The following is a 14,106-nucleotide window of genomic DNA, read 5'->3' on the forward strand; positions in this document are numbered from 1 at the left end:
CAGCAGCAAGCCCACTGTGCTCTTTTCCCCACTGAGGCCCAGTGTGCAATGGCTGAAAACAACAGCCTCCTTGGTCATGTACACAGACTGATGCCTGTACTGATTGCCAAAGACCGTGGAGACAACCTTTCCATTGGCCATTCATGACTAACATGCTGTCCCCAGTCTAGGCTTCAGACAGTTATGCGTAGCGCCTTTGGAAATCCCTAGGACAGAGTGGCCAGGGTCCACATGGGCCGAGTCATAATGTCCATCTGCACCAATTTGCAGAACATGGCGCATGTGACTGAGGCCCTCTGCAGTGCCATGTTCAAGTTCCCTGGTTGCTAGAAGATCCACATCTCCAAGAAGTGGAGATTTACTAAGTTTAATGTGGATGAATTTGAAAATATGGTGGCAGAAAAGCAGCTCATGCCAGATGGCTGTGAGGTCAAATATAGCCGTAATTGTGGCCCTCTGGACAAATGGTGGGCCCTACACTCATGAGAGTTTTGGGGCTGTCCCCATCTTAATCATGCCCACCAATAAATCCTACCTTCCTGTCCAAAAAAGAAAAAATAGAACTTAAAGTAACTTTTAGACCAACCAAAAGGAAAATGTTGGAGAAAATGTACAAGATGATGAAAGACAATGAATTCTATTTTATTTTTTGCATAGAGGAAGATATAGGTTTGTGCCTCACTCCTGACTATAGACTGGGATGTTACTGACAGATGCTTTAAGATTTCCCCTGAGGGAAGAAAGAAAAATTTGGCAACCAGCAATATGCTGGACCGAGGACACACAGCTGATGAAAAATATATTTTTTAAGCAAAAACTAAACTGAGCAGCAAATACACAAAGTTAGAACAATACAATACATGAAAGAACACACTTCCAAGACAAACCATTCAATATCATAGTAATCCAAGTCTATGCCCTGACCAGTAATGCTGAAGAAGCTGAACAGTTCTATGAAGATGTACAAACCCTTCTAGAACTAACACCCCAAAAAATGTCCTTTTCATTATAGAGGACTGGAATGCAAAAGTAGGAAGTCAAGAAATACCTGGAATAATAGGAAAATTTGGCCTTGGAGTACAGAATGAAGCAGGGAAAAGGCTAATAGAGTTTTGTCAAGAAAACACATTGGTCATAGGAAACACCCTCTTCCAAAACACAAGAGAAGACTCTACACATGGACATCACCAGATGGTCAATACCAAAATCTGATTGATTCTATTCTTTGCAGCCAAAGATGGAGAAGCTGTATACGGTCAGCAAAAACAAGACGAGGAGCTGACTGTGGCACAGACCATGAACTCCTTATTGCCAAATTCAGACTTAAATTGAAGAAAGTAGAGAAAACCACTAGACCATTCGGGGAAGGTGATGGCACCCCACTCCAGTACTCTTGCCTGGAAAATCCCATGGACGGAGGAGCCTGGTAGGCTGCATGGGGTTGCTAAGAGTTGGACACGACTGAACGACTTCACTTTCACTCTTCACTTTCATGCATTGGAGAAGGAAATGGCAACCCACTCCAGTGTTCTTGCCTGGAGAATCCCAGGGACGGGGGAGCCTGGTGGGCTGCCGTCTCTGGGGTCACACAAAGTCGGAAACGACTGAAGCGACTTAGCAGCATTCTGGTATGACCTAAATGAACTCCCTTACGATTATACAGTGGAAGTGATAAATAGATTCAAAGGATTAGATCTGATAGAGTGCCTGAAGAACTATGGAAGGAGGTTCATAACATTGTACAGGAGGCAGGGCTCAAGACCATGCCCAAGGAAAAGAAATGCAAAAATGCAAAATGGCTGTCTGAAGAGGCCTAAAGCAAAAAGCAAAGGAGAAAAGGAAAGATATACCCATTTGAATGCAGAGTTCCAAAGAAGAGCAAGGAGAGATAAGAAAGCCTTCCTAAGTGATCAGTGCAAACAAATAGAGAAAAACAATACAATGGTAAAGACTAGAGATCTCTTCAAGAAAATTAGAGATACCAAGAGAACATTTCATGCAAAGATGGGCACAATAAAGGACAGAAATGGTATAGACCTAACAGAAGCAGAAGTTATAAGAAGAGGTGGCAAGAATACAGAGAAGAACTATACAAAAATGATTTTCATGACCCAGATAATCATGATGGTGTGAAACTCACCTACAGCCAGACATTCCGGAATGTGAAGTCAAGTAGGCCTTAGGAAGCATCACTACGAACAATGCTAGTGCAGGTGATGGAATTCCAGTTGAACTATTTCAAATACTGAAAGATGATGCTATGAAAGTGCTGTACTCAATATCAGCAAATTTGGAAAACTCAACAGTGGCCACAGGACTGGAAAAGGTCAGTTTTCATTCCAATCCTAAAGAAAGGCAATGCCAAAGAATGCTCAAACTACCGCACAATTGCATTCATCTCACACTCTAGCAAAGTAATGCTCAAAATTCTCCAAGCCAGGCTTCAACACTACTTGAACCATGAACTTCCAGATGTTCAAGTTGGTTTTGGAAAAGGCAGAGGAATCAGAGATCAAATTGCCAAAATCCTCTGGATCATCAAAAAAGCAAGAGAGTTCCAGAAAAACATCTATTTCTGCTTAGACTATGCCAAAGCCTTTGACTGTGTGGATCACAATAAACTGTGGAAAATTCTGAAAGAGATAGGAATACCAGACCCCCAAAAATAAAGCCAGCTGCTGTTTCCACTGTTTTCCCACCTATTTGCCATGAAGTTTTAGGACCAGATGCCATGATCTTTACTAGTGTGTGAGATTAGTGCAATTGTGCAGTAGTTTGAGCATTCTTTGGCATTGCCTTTCTTTGGGGTTGGAATGAAAACTGACCTTCTCCAGTCCTGTGGCCACTGCTGAGTTTTCCAAATTTGCTGGCCTATTGAGTGCAACACTTTCACAGTGTCATCTTTCAGGATTTGAAATAGAAACTGGTATTCCATCACCTCCACTAGCTTTGTTCGTAGTGATGCTTCCTAAGACCCACTTGACTTCACATTCCAGGATGTCTGGCTCTAGGTGAGTGATCACACCATCATGATTATCTGGGTCATGAAGATCTTTTTGTACAGTTCTTCTGTGTATTCTTGCCACCTCGTCTTAATATCTTCTGCTTCTGTTAGGTCCATATAATTTCTGTCCTTTATTGTGCCCATCTTTGCATGAAATGTTCTCTTGGTATCTCTAATTTTCCTGAAGAGATCTCTAGTCTTTCCCATTCTATTGTTTTCCTATTTCTTTGCATTGATTGCTGAAGTTGGCTTTCTTATCTCTCCTTGCTATTCTTTGGAACTCTGCATTCAAGTGGGTATACCTTTCCTTTTCTCCTTTGCTTTTCTCTTCCCTTGTTTTCACAGCTATTTGTGAGGCCTCCTCAGACAGCCATTTTGCTTTTTTGCATTTCTTTTTCTTGGGGATGGTCTTGATCCCTGTCTCCTATACAATGTCACAAACCTCCGTCCATAGTTCATCAGGCACTCTATCTATCAGATCTAGTCCCTTTAATCTATTTCTTACTTCCACTGTGTAGTCATAAAGGATTTGATTTAGGTCATACCTGAATGGTCTATTCAGGTGGTTTTCTCCACTTTCTTCAATTTTAGTCTGAATTTGGAAATAAGGAGTTCATGATCCAAGCCACAGTCAGCTCCCGGTCTTGTTTTTGCTGACTATGTAGAGCTTCTCCATCTTTGGCTGCAAAGAATAGAATCAATCTGATTTTGGTATTGACCGTCTGGTGATGTCTATGCATTACATCATCGAAAAAGCAAGACAGTTCCAGAAAAACATGTACTTCTGCTTTATTGACTATACCAAAGCCTTTAACTGTGTGGATCACAACAATCTGTGGAAAATTCTTCAAGAAATGGGAATACCAGACCACCTGACCTGCCCCCTGAGAAATCTATATGCAGGTCAAGAAGCAAAAGTTAGAGCTGGACATGAAACAACAGACTGGTTCCAAATTGGGAAAGGAGTACATCAAGGCTGTACATTGTCACCCTGCTTATTTAAGTTATATGCAGAGTTCAGTTTAGTTCAGTTCAATCTCTTAGTCGTGTCCGACTCTTTGCAACCCTGTGAATCGCAGCACTCCAGGTCTCCCTGTCCATCACCAACTCCAGGAGTTCACTCAGACTCACATCCATCAAGTCAGTGATGCCATCCAGCCATCTCATCCTCGTAGTCCCCTTCTCCTCCTGCCCCCAATCCCTCCCAGCATCAGAGTCTTTTCCAATGAGTCAACTCTTCCCATGAGGTGGCCAAAGTACTGGAGTTTCAGCTTTAGCATCATTCCTTCCAAAGAAATCCCAGGACTGATCTCCTTCAGAATGGACTGGTTGGATCTCCTTGCAGTCCAAGGGACTCTCAAGAGTCTTCTCCAACACCACAGTTCAAAAGCATCAATTCTTCGGCGCTCAGCTTTCTTCACAGTCCAAATCTCACATCCATACATGACCACTGGAAAAACCATAGCCTTGACTAGACGGACCTTTGTTGGGAAAGTAATGTCTCTGCTTTTCAATATGCTGTCTAGGTTGGTCATAACTTTTCTTCCAAGGAGTAAGCGTGTTTTAATTTCATGGCTGCAGTCACCATCTGCAGTGATTTTGGAGCCCTAAAAAAATAAAATCTGACACTGTTTCCACTGTTTCCCCATCTATTTCCCATGAAGTGATGGGACCAGATGCCATGATCTTCGTTTTCTGAATGTTGAATTTTAAGCCAACTTATTCACTCTCCTCTTTCATTTTCATCAAGAGGCTCTTTAGTTCCTCTTCACTTTCTGCCATAAGGGTGGTGTCATCTGCATATCTGAGGTTAGTAATATTTCTCTCAGCAATCTTGATTCCAGCTTGTGCTTCTTCTAGCCCAGGGTTTCTCATGATGTACTCTGCATAGAAGTTCAATAAGCACGGTGACAATATACAGCCTTGACATACTCCTTTTCCTATTTGGAACCAGTCTGTTGTTCCATGTCCAGTTTTAACTGTTGCTTCCTGACATGCATACAAATTTCTCAAGAGGCTGGTCAGGTGGTCTGGTATTCCCATCTCTTTCAGGATTTTCCACAGTTTAATGTGATCCACACAGTCAAAGGCTTTGGCATAGTCAATAAAGCAGAAATAGATGTTTTTTGGAACTCTCTTGCTTTTTCAATGATCCAGCATATGTTGGCAATTTGATCTCTGGTTCCTCTGCCTTTTCTAAAACCAGCTTGAACATCTGGAAGTTCATGGTTCATGTATTGCTGAAGCCTGGCTTGGAGAATTTTGAGCATTTCTTTAATAGCGTGTGAGATGAGTGCAATTGTGTGGTAGTTTGAGCATTCTTTGGCATTGCCTTTCTTTGGGATTGGAATGAAAACTGACCTTTTCCAGTCCTGTGGCCACTGTAATTGGTGGGCTCTATTAAATGTTGGATGTGTCAATTTTTGTCAGTCAAACAAGTCAAATAACACACTCCAGGACCAGGGCAAGAGGGAATTGATCCAACCACAGGTAAGATATTAATGTGGCAAAAATACATTAATTTTTAAATAGTATTTATTAAAGGACTTTTCAGGTGGCACAGTGGTAAATAAGCTACCTGCCAATGCAGGAGACTCAAGAGACATGGGTTTAATTCCTGAGTCAGGAAGATACCGTGAAGTAGGAAATGGCAACCCACTCCAGTATTCTTGCCAGGAAAATTCCATGGACTGAGAAGCCTCACGAGCCATGTCCATGGGGTCACAAAGAGTTGGATATGACTGAGCGACTGAACACACACACACACACACACACACACACACATACACGTTAAAGGTCTACAGTAATAATATAATAAATACTAGATCTTAAAGTCTTATATATTCAACTAATCATTGTATAATATGAATCTAGTACAGGTCTCATCCTGCAGTAGGTGGTCAATTAATGTTTACTGAAAAACTGAATAGCAAACATTTGTGACACATTTATTGAATCATTATATGAGGCTAATTATATAGAAACTGGCATCATCCCCATGTTCAGAGGAAGAAAGTAACATTCACAGAGATGCTTTAACTTGCCTAAGTTCACCCAGTTAGAAGTGGGGTCAATGGAAACAGCAGAAAGGGAACCCAAACTCTGTGTCTGTACTTTTCCTCTCTGGGTCACGCTACCTCCAGTCCTGTGTACTGCGCTGCATGGGGAGAGCTGAGGAGGAATGGGGAGAGCTTCAGGGTTTTTTCTGATTCTCCAGGGGCCTACAAATCACATGGATTAAATTTTTTTAATGCCAAAAATAAATACACGAAGAATAACTACACCAGGAATTCAGGAAAAAGGAACACTGCTCTTTTCAGGCTTCTTGGTAGAGCATCAAAGAACTTCTCAGCCTGGTCCTTGCCAGCCTCATCAGGTGTCATCTCTCCAGTCTCAGCCATGCCTCCTGCCATCTGCTGTAATGCCTTGGATGAGGACTATCTACTTTCAAGCTTTGGTTACTAGTCTCCCTCTGCCAAAAATAAAATCATGCTCCTTAAATGACTGACTCAACTGTTACTCTCTCTCTGAAGCCTTTCCAGCCCTTCCACACACCACACCCCCACTCCTGGCTGAATTAATCACCCCTTCATCTATTTTATCATAGACCTCCATTCAGAGTCAACTCCTGAATTAGCCTTTGCCACAGTCAGTTGACCTCCTCAACTATTCCAAGCCCCTTGAAGAAAAGGACTGTACCCTATCAAAACTAAAGGTTAGAGATTAATCCTACATCCCTGGAGAATGGTGAGAACTCTGGCCTGATTAAATCTAAGAGCTGGTTTGAAGTGGTAGACAACAAAGTTTGGAGAGTGGGGGACCTTAACACTGAAGATCAGAGGATGCCATACTGAAGATTATAATGGCAAGTTTCTGGCAACTCTTCTAAAGAAACAGATGGGATGAAATTGAGGCTGTGAGAAGACAAAAAAAGTAGCTGGACGACAAATTCAGTTTGAGACCGGAAACTTGTTTTGAATGGGAGAAAACAAAGTGGAATTGAGTTAATGATGAAATGAAATAGTTTAGGAATTTTTATGGGAACCAGATCCATAATTTTAGTCCTTCACCTCCAAATTGGTTTTTGTTTATAGCATCAGTGACAACTTATTTTTTCCTCACCATTGACTTTTTCAATTAGATGCTATGAGATGCCCATCACAGCTAGGATCTAATCTTTATAATAAACTTGTGATGTCAGATTATAGCCTCTGCTATAGATAAGGAGGCACAGGTCAAGTAGCTTTTCTGGGTTACACAGCTAATGAGTGTAAGGACAGTGATTTGAACCCAAGTTTCTGGGTTTGCAAAACCTGTTCTCCAACAGGCAAGCACGGATAAGAAAACATGGCAAGTGTGTGCATTTAACCTGGGTGGAAATGTGAAATAAGTTGGGAAACTGAAGCCAACTCATGGCAAAAATAACAGCATCATCCTTCTATGAGGAGGGTGGGGTTCCAAGAGAGGCTTATGATAATGAGGCACTAATTGCTAATACCTCATTACCTAAGATCGACCTGTGATGAAAGGTGGTGATAGCCAATGCTATGAAAGAGGTAGGTGTGAGGAAGGTATCAGATTCAGGATTTTCAGGTGCTTTATCCACACTGAGACACTCCAATGATTATGTGGTTAGAATTGAGTTAAGAAGTGTTAGTCACTCAGCTGTGTCCCCATGGACTGTAGCCCACCAGGCTCTTCTGTCCATGGGATTCTCCAGGCAAGAATATTGGAATGGGTAGCCATTCCCCTCCCACTGAGTCAGGGGATCTTCCTGACTCAGGGATCAAACCCACATCTCCTGCATTGCGGGCAGATTCTTTACTGTCTGAGCCACCAGGGAAGTCAAGAAGCAACTGGTACAAATCTGATTCACAAAATCAGGAAGTAAAACATATTTTAAGTAGGACTCACTTCAACACAAGTGAGACAATACTCACTTCAAGCTAAGTTAAAAGGCAGCTTCTCTCTTCAACATGGTACAGTGGTACAGAATGCCCCATCACAAACAACATGGTCTTGTAAGAAGAACCATTTTGATATTAATAAGTAATGATTATCTTATCATTGAGCCATGTGACTCTGGGAATTATAGAGTGATTAACAATCTTGCAAAGAATTACTCGCCCACTCATCCAGGATGAGTAGTAATTTACTTGGTCAAACTGGTAAAGTGTGTTGAGTTAATTTTACTACATACGATGCTATAATCTTGTGGGGATAAGAAACAGAAGCTAATTGGTCCTTTTTTAGCCAACCCATTAAAACTTAAGGAAAGATTTGATATATATGATCAGTTTCCCTCCCACCGCCCCCCCACACTTTTTGCAATATAAGTTTTAATCAATTCTCCACTTTAGAGGAAAAAGTGAAAATGAAAAATACTATCATTGTTTTATTCTCAACTTGTGTCTTTCCCCACAAAAAAACCTAACACAGCTTAAAAGACAAATCTGTGTTTTTATCTAGTATTACTTTATTTCTCTCTCTAGGAAAGAACATTACTCCTAGATTAGAGAAGGGACTGGTCAATGATTTCAATTGGAACCAATAACAAAATTTTTTTGTTTAAAAGTCTGGTGATTCAAGCATTAATTGTCATGTCTGGAGAGCTAAAGTCTCTGTTTTCATGCCCCTTCATGTGGCTCCTTTAACAGCATTTCCTTTTCATCAGGTGCCCCACAAGCCATATTTTGGAATGAAGGAAAAGAAAAGATAACAGAGAGAAATGGAAGGGAGTAATTTGTTTTCATGTATATTGGTATATGATAGCTTGACTTCTGAACAAGAGAATGTATTTTTTAAATAGAATGGAATAAATTCACAGGTCCATACTCAAAAAATCTATTTCTGTATGTGTGTATATAGATATAAAAAAAACCCATATAGATTTTACAGATACAAAAGCATATGCATAAGTATATAAAAAAATTCACAAAATTTTAGGCATTATAGAAACACACATAGATTATAAATATGAAGAAAATGGTGTATAATAAAAATGAAACATCTGGCCCTCCAGATATGCATTTTAATGAGTACTTTAATGATAGCATGTGACAAATGGAGCATATGGCATATCAGTGAAGTCTTGCTACAGAGAACTGGACAGATCTTTTGAACCAAATTTTGTAGCATCTAGATTTACCCAGAGTATTTTTCTAAACTCACAAATTCAAAACCAATTTAAATTCAATAACTGAACATTTGTTAATTTTTTATTGTTTATACATTAAACTTCTTCCTAGGGGAAACACATGTAGCACAAAATGCATATATCTCAATCTAAAATGACAATTTGAATGACTGTGATGAAGCTAATCTTGCTCATTCTGCTACTACTCAGGCTTTTTCTTTGGACCATGGAACTGTTTTAAAAGCTGGTTATGATCTATACAAAGGCCTCAATAAAGAAGAAACTTGTTCAAAACTCTTTGAGAGGCTTGCAGAAACTTTCCTACAACTAAGGCTCTTATGGGAAACATAATCCCATTCTCACCTACAGCTTGACCCTCAAATCTTCAGCCTGCCTTCAATAATGAAAGTTCATTGCTTAGAGCAAACAACAAGCATTTTGTGTAGCACCAGGAGCCCCTGAAATGGAGTTCTTTTGATGGTATGGTTCTGCAGCCTCGGGAGGTCATTGGCAAGATGCCACTTTGATATAGCAACTTCATTCCCTAAACTAGGGGCCAAGTGAGAAATGTCAAATCATGTTGAAAGAGAAGACACTGACTTACTGTAAAAGGAGAGAATACTACAAGAGCTTATTTTAAAAGACTTGTTTGGACAAACAAGGAAGCAGGGCACTTGGAGGAAGCAGAGGGAGTTTAGCGAGGAGACAGACACTGAGGCCACTTTTCCACTGGATTCTGGAAGCTCCAGTGCTCTATCTGGAAAGTGGGGTAAGAGTTATGCTTAGCCCACAGATTTGTTGGGGAATTAAATTAAACGATCCAACAAATGCAGACAGCTAAATGTTAACTAGGTCCTTGCTGTGCCCACATCTGCCCACAGATGCTTCCTACATCTGCATTTGTGGCTTGAAATAACACCCTACATAATCCAGATAAGAAATTCAACCCATTGGTGGTATGTATAGAAAAATAAAAACAAAGCTTTCCCTTATTGGAGATGAGTGGCTCACAGACTGGAGAGTGCGTGACCTCTCAGTCTCACCAACATACCCTCTCTTCTTTCCCATTTCATGTTTTCTTCATTCCACTCTTCTTCCTCCTATTCTTGGACAGTTAAATTCTTCCCTCTCTCTCGCTGAGTAGCCTTACTTCCTCCTGAGGCCTGGATGCCTCCTTTCCTCCAGATGCTAGAGGGATGCATTGACATTCCATCTTACCAGTCACTAGAATAAGGCTATTTTCTCACCATAAGAAATCTGAAGAAGTAAAAATTTTACAAACTCCTTACAGTTGATTACTATTCAGTTCAGTTCAGTTCAGTTCAGTCACTCAGTTGTGTCCAACTCTCTGCGACCCCATGAATCACAGCACACCAGGCCTCCCTGTCCATCACCATCTCCCAGAATTCACTCAAACTCACGTCCATTGAGTCGGTGATGCCATCCACCCATCTCATCCTCTGTCGTCCCCTTGTCCTCCTGCCCCCAATCCCTCCCAGCATCAGAGTCTTTTCTTGACTCAATGAGTCAACTCTTCCCATGAGGTGGCCAAAGTACTGGAGTTTCAGCTTTAGCATTAGTCCTTCCAAAGAACACTCAGGGCTGATCTCGTCAGAATGGACTGGTTGGATCTCCTTGCAGTCCAAGGGACTCTCAAGAGTCTTCTCCAACACCACAATTCAAAAGCATCGATTCTTCGGTGCTAAGCTTTCTTCACAGTCCAAATCTCACATCCATACATGACCACTGGAAAAACCATAGCCTTGACTAGACGGACCTTTGCTGGCAAAGTAATGTCTCTGCTTTTCAATATGCTGTCTAGGTTGGTCATAACTTTTCTTCCAAGGAGTAAGCGTGTTTTAATTTCATGGCTGCAGTCACCATCTGCAGTGATTTTGGAGCCCCCAAAAATAAAGTCTGACACTGTTTCCACTGTTTACCCATCTATTTCCCATGAAGTGATGGGACCAGATGCCATGATCTTCGTTTTCCGAATGTTGAGGTTTAAGCCAATTTTTTCACTCTTCTCTTTCACTTTCATCAACAGGCTTTTTAGTTCCTCTTCACTTTCTGCCATAAGGGTAGTGTCATCTGCATATCTGAAGTTAGTGATATTTTTCCTGGCAATCTTGATTCCAGCTTGTGCTTCTTCCAGCCCAGGGTTTCTCATGATGTACCCTGCATATAAGTTAAGTAAGCAAGGTGACAATATATAGCCCTGACGTACTCCTTTTCTTATTTGGAACCAGTCTGTTGTTCCATGTCCAGTTCTAACTGTTGCTTCCTGACCTGCATATAGGTTTCTCAAGAGGCAGGTCAGGTGATCTGGTATACCCATCTCTTTCAGGATTTTCCACAGTTTATTGTGATGCACACAGTCAAAGGCTTTGGCATAGTCAATAAAGCAGAAATAAATGTTTTTCTGGAACTCTCTTGCTTTTTCCATGATCCAGCAGATATTGGCAATTTGATCCCTGGTTCCTCTGCCTTTTCTAAAACCAGCTTGAACATCAGGAAGTTCATGGTTCACATATTGCTGAAGCCTGGCTTGGAGAATTTTGAGCATTACTTTACTAGCGTGTGAGATGAGTGCAATTGTGCGGTTGTTTGAGCGTTCTTTGGCATTGCCTTTCTTTGGGATTGGAATGAAAACTGACCTTTTCCAGTCCTGTGGCCACTGCTGAGTTTTCCAAATTTGCTGACATATTAAGTGCAGCACTTTCACAGCATCATCTTTCAGGATTTGAAATAGCTCCACTGGAATCCCATCACCTCCACTAGCTTTGTTCAATAGTGATGCGTTCTAAGGCCCACTTGACTTCACAATCCAGGATGTCTGGCTCTAGGTCAGTGATCATACCATCGTGATTAGCTTGGTCATGAAGATCTTTTTGTACAGTTCTTCTGTGTATTCTTGCCACCTCTTCTTAATATCTTCTGCTTCTGTTAGGTCCATACCATTTCTGTCCTTTATTGAGCCCATCTTTGCATTCAATGTTCCCTTGGTATCTCTAATTTTCTTGAAGAGATCTCTAGTCTTTCCCATTCTGTTGTTTTCCTCTATTTCTTTGCATTGATCACTGAGGAAGGCTTTCTTATCTCTTCTTGCTATTCTTTGGAACTGTGCATTCAAATGCTTATATCTTTCCTTTTCTCCTTTGCTTTTCGCTTATTTTCTTTTCACAGCTATTTGTAAGGCCTCCCCAGACAGCCATTTTGCTTTTTTTCATTTCTTTTCCATGGGGATGGTCATGATCCCTGTCTCCTGTACAATGTCACGAACCTCTGTCCACATAGTTCATCAGGCACTCTATCTATCAGATCTAGTCCCTTAAATCTATTTCTCACTTCCAATGTATAATCATAAGGAATTTGATTTAGGTTATACCTGAATGGTCTAGTGGTTTTCCCTACTTTCTTTAAGTCTGAATTTGGCAATAAGGAGTTCATGATCTGAGCCACAGTCAGCTCCCAGTCTCGTTTTTGCTGACTATGTAGAGCTTCTCCATCTTTGGCTTCAAAGAATAGAATCAATCTGATTTCGGTGTTGACCATCTGGTGATGTCCATGTGTAGAGTCTTCTCTTGTGTTGTTAGAAGAGGGTGTTTGCTATGACGAGTGCGTTCTCTTGGCAAAATTCTATTAGCCTTTGCCCTGCTTCATTCTGTATTCCAAGGCCAAATTTGGAACAGTTGATTACTATTATTACTGGCTAAAATAATGCTTGATCACTTGGAACCTCCAGAACAATGACAATCATGGAATATAATGAGACTAATTCCATAGCAATTATTTCAAATTCATAGTAACATTCAATCATAAAGCAGAATATATGAGATCTGTCATTTTCTGTTTCCTATAGCCAAGGCAGTTTGAGTAGAAGGGTAGACTATTCTGGAATCTGTGACATATTTTCACGGGCCCATGAATTCCTTTTGAAGATTTAATATTTTGGGTTTTTCATGTTTATGATACTCTGAAAAGCTAAAGTAAGCTTATTCTACCTCATCTGGATGACCATCTTATGAACAATTAAGTGTCAAATGATATGACAAAAATGTTCAACCTTTCAGTGAACTAATAAACGTATCTAGATCCTTTTTCTAATATGAAAATGCCAATTATTACATATCTCTTGGAGAAGGAAATATCAATCCACTCCAGTATTCTTGCCTGGAGAATCTCATGGACAGAGGAGCCTGGCAGGCTACAGTCCATGGGGTCACAAGAGTCGGACATGACTTAGCGACTAAACCACCACCACCACATATCTCTTATTATAACTAAAACTGAAAAGAATCTTTAAATTCCCTTACAGATTGTACAATTAATACTCTGTGGCAATATTTATAACTGAATTTTTTTATTTTTAATATACATTAAGGCTTTGATTTAAATCCTTAACATGATATAGTGAAGCAAATAAAAAGACTAATTACAGTAAGAAAAGGTGGAAGTAGATTTAATGCTGAAATTATACTTTCATGATAATGTTGAACAAATATGTACAAAATTTTTTTTAATTATAATTTCAGCACAGAACAAAAGAATTAGCAGGAAATTACTTGTTCACGACACTCTATAAGCCAAGATTTCTTGGTTATACTTTACATTCAGAGAATATCGGTCTTTGAAGGTTTTTGATTAAATATAAAGTCTGAACTAGCAAAGTTAGTTCAAAGCTTTAAAATAATTAAAAGCTTCAATTAATTAACAGCTTCAAAGCTTTAAAATAATTAATACCACCATGTATGGTTTGTATGAACACGCATTTCCTACATTTAGAGTGTACTGACTATACTGCCTCTTCTTTGTTGGTTAGAATCAATCCATTTAAATATCAAAAAATAGCAGGTAAACATGGACATAACCTCTATGATTAAAGGTATGAAGGACAGAAAATTAAATCATAAGCAACATTGAGAAACTCTGGGGATGGACGTTTGGGGACCTGAGATGATCTATA

The 14,106-nt window shown here is 40.2% G+C and overlaps 1 pseudogene; it reads left to right on the forward strand.

The window, feature by feature from the left end:
• Nucleotides 1-127, forward strand: LOC112583081 (annotated as a pseudogene).
• Nucleotides 128-14,106: the final 13,979 nt, after the last annotated feature.

This window comes from Bubalus bubalis, chromosome 2 (genome assembly GCF_019923935.1).
Source record: "Bubalus bubalis isolate 160015118507 breed Murrah chromosome 2, NDDB_SH_1, whole genome shotgun sequence".
Classification (NCBI taxonomy): domain Eukaryota; kingdom Metazoa; phylum Chordata; class Mammalia; order Artiodactyla; family Bovidae; genus Bubalus; species Bubalus bubalis.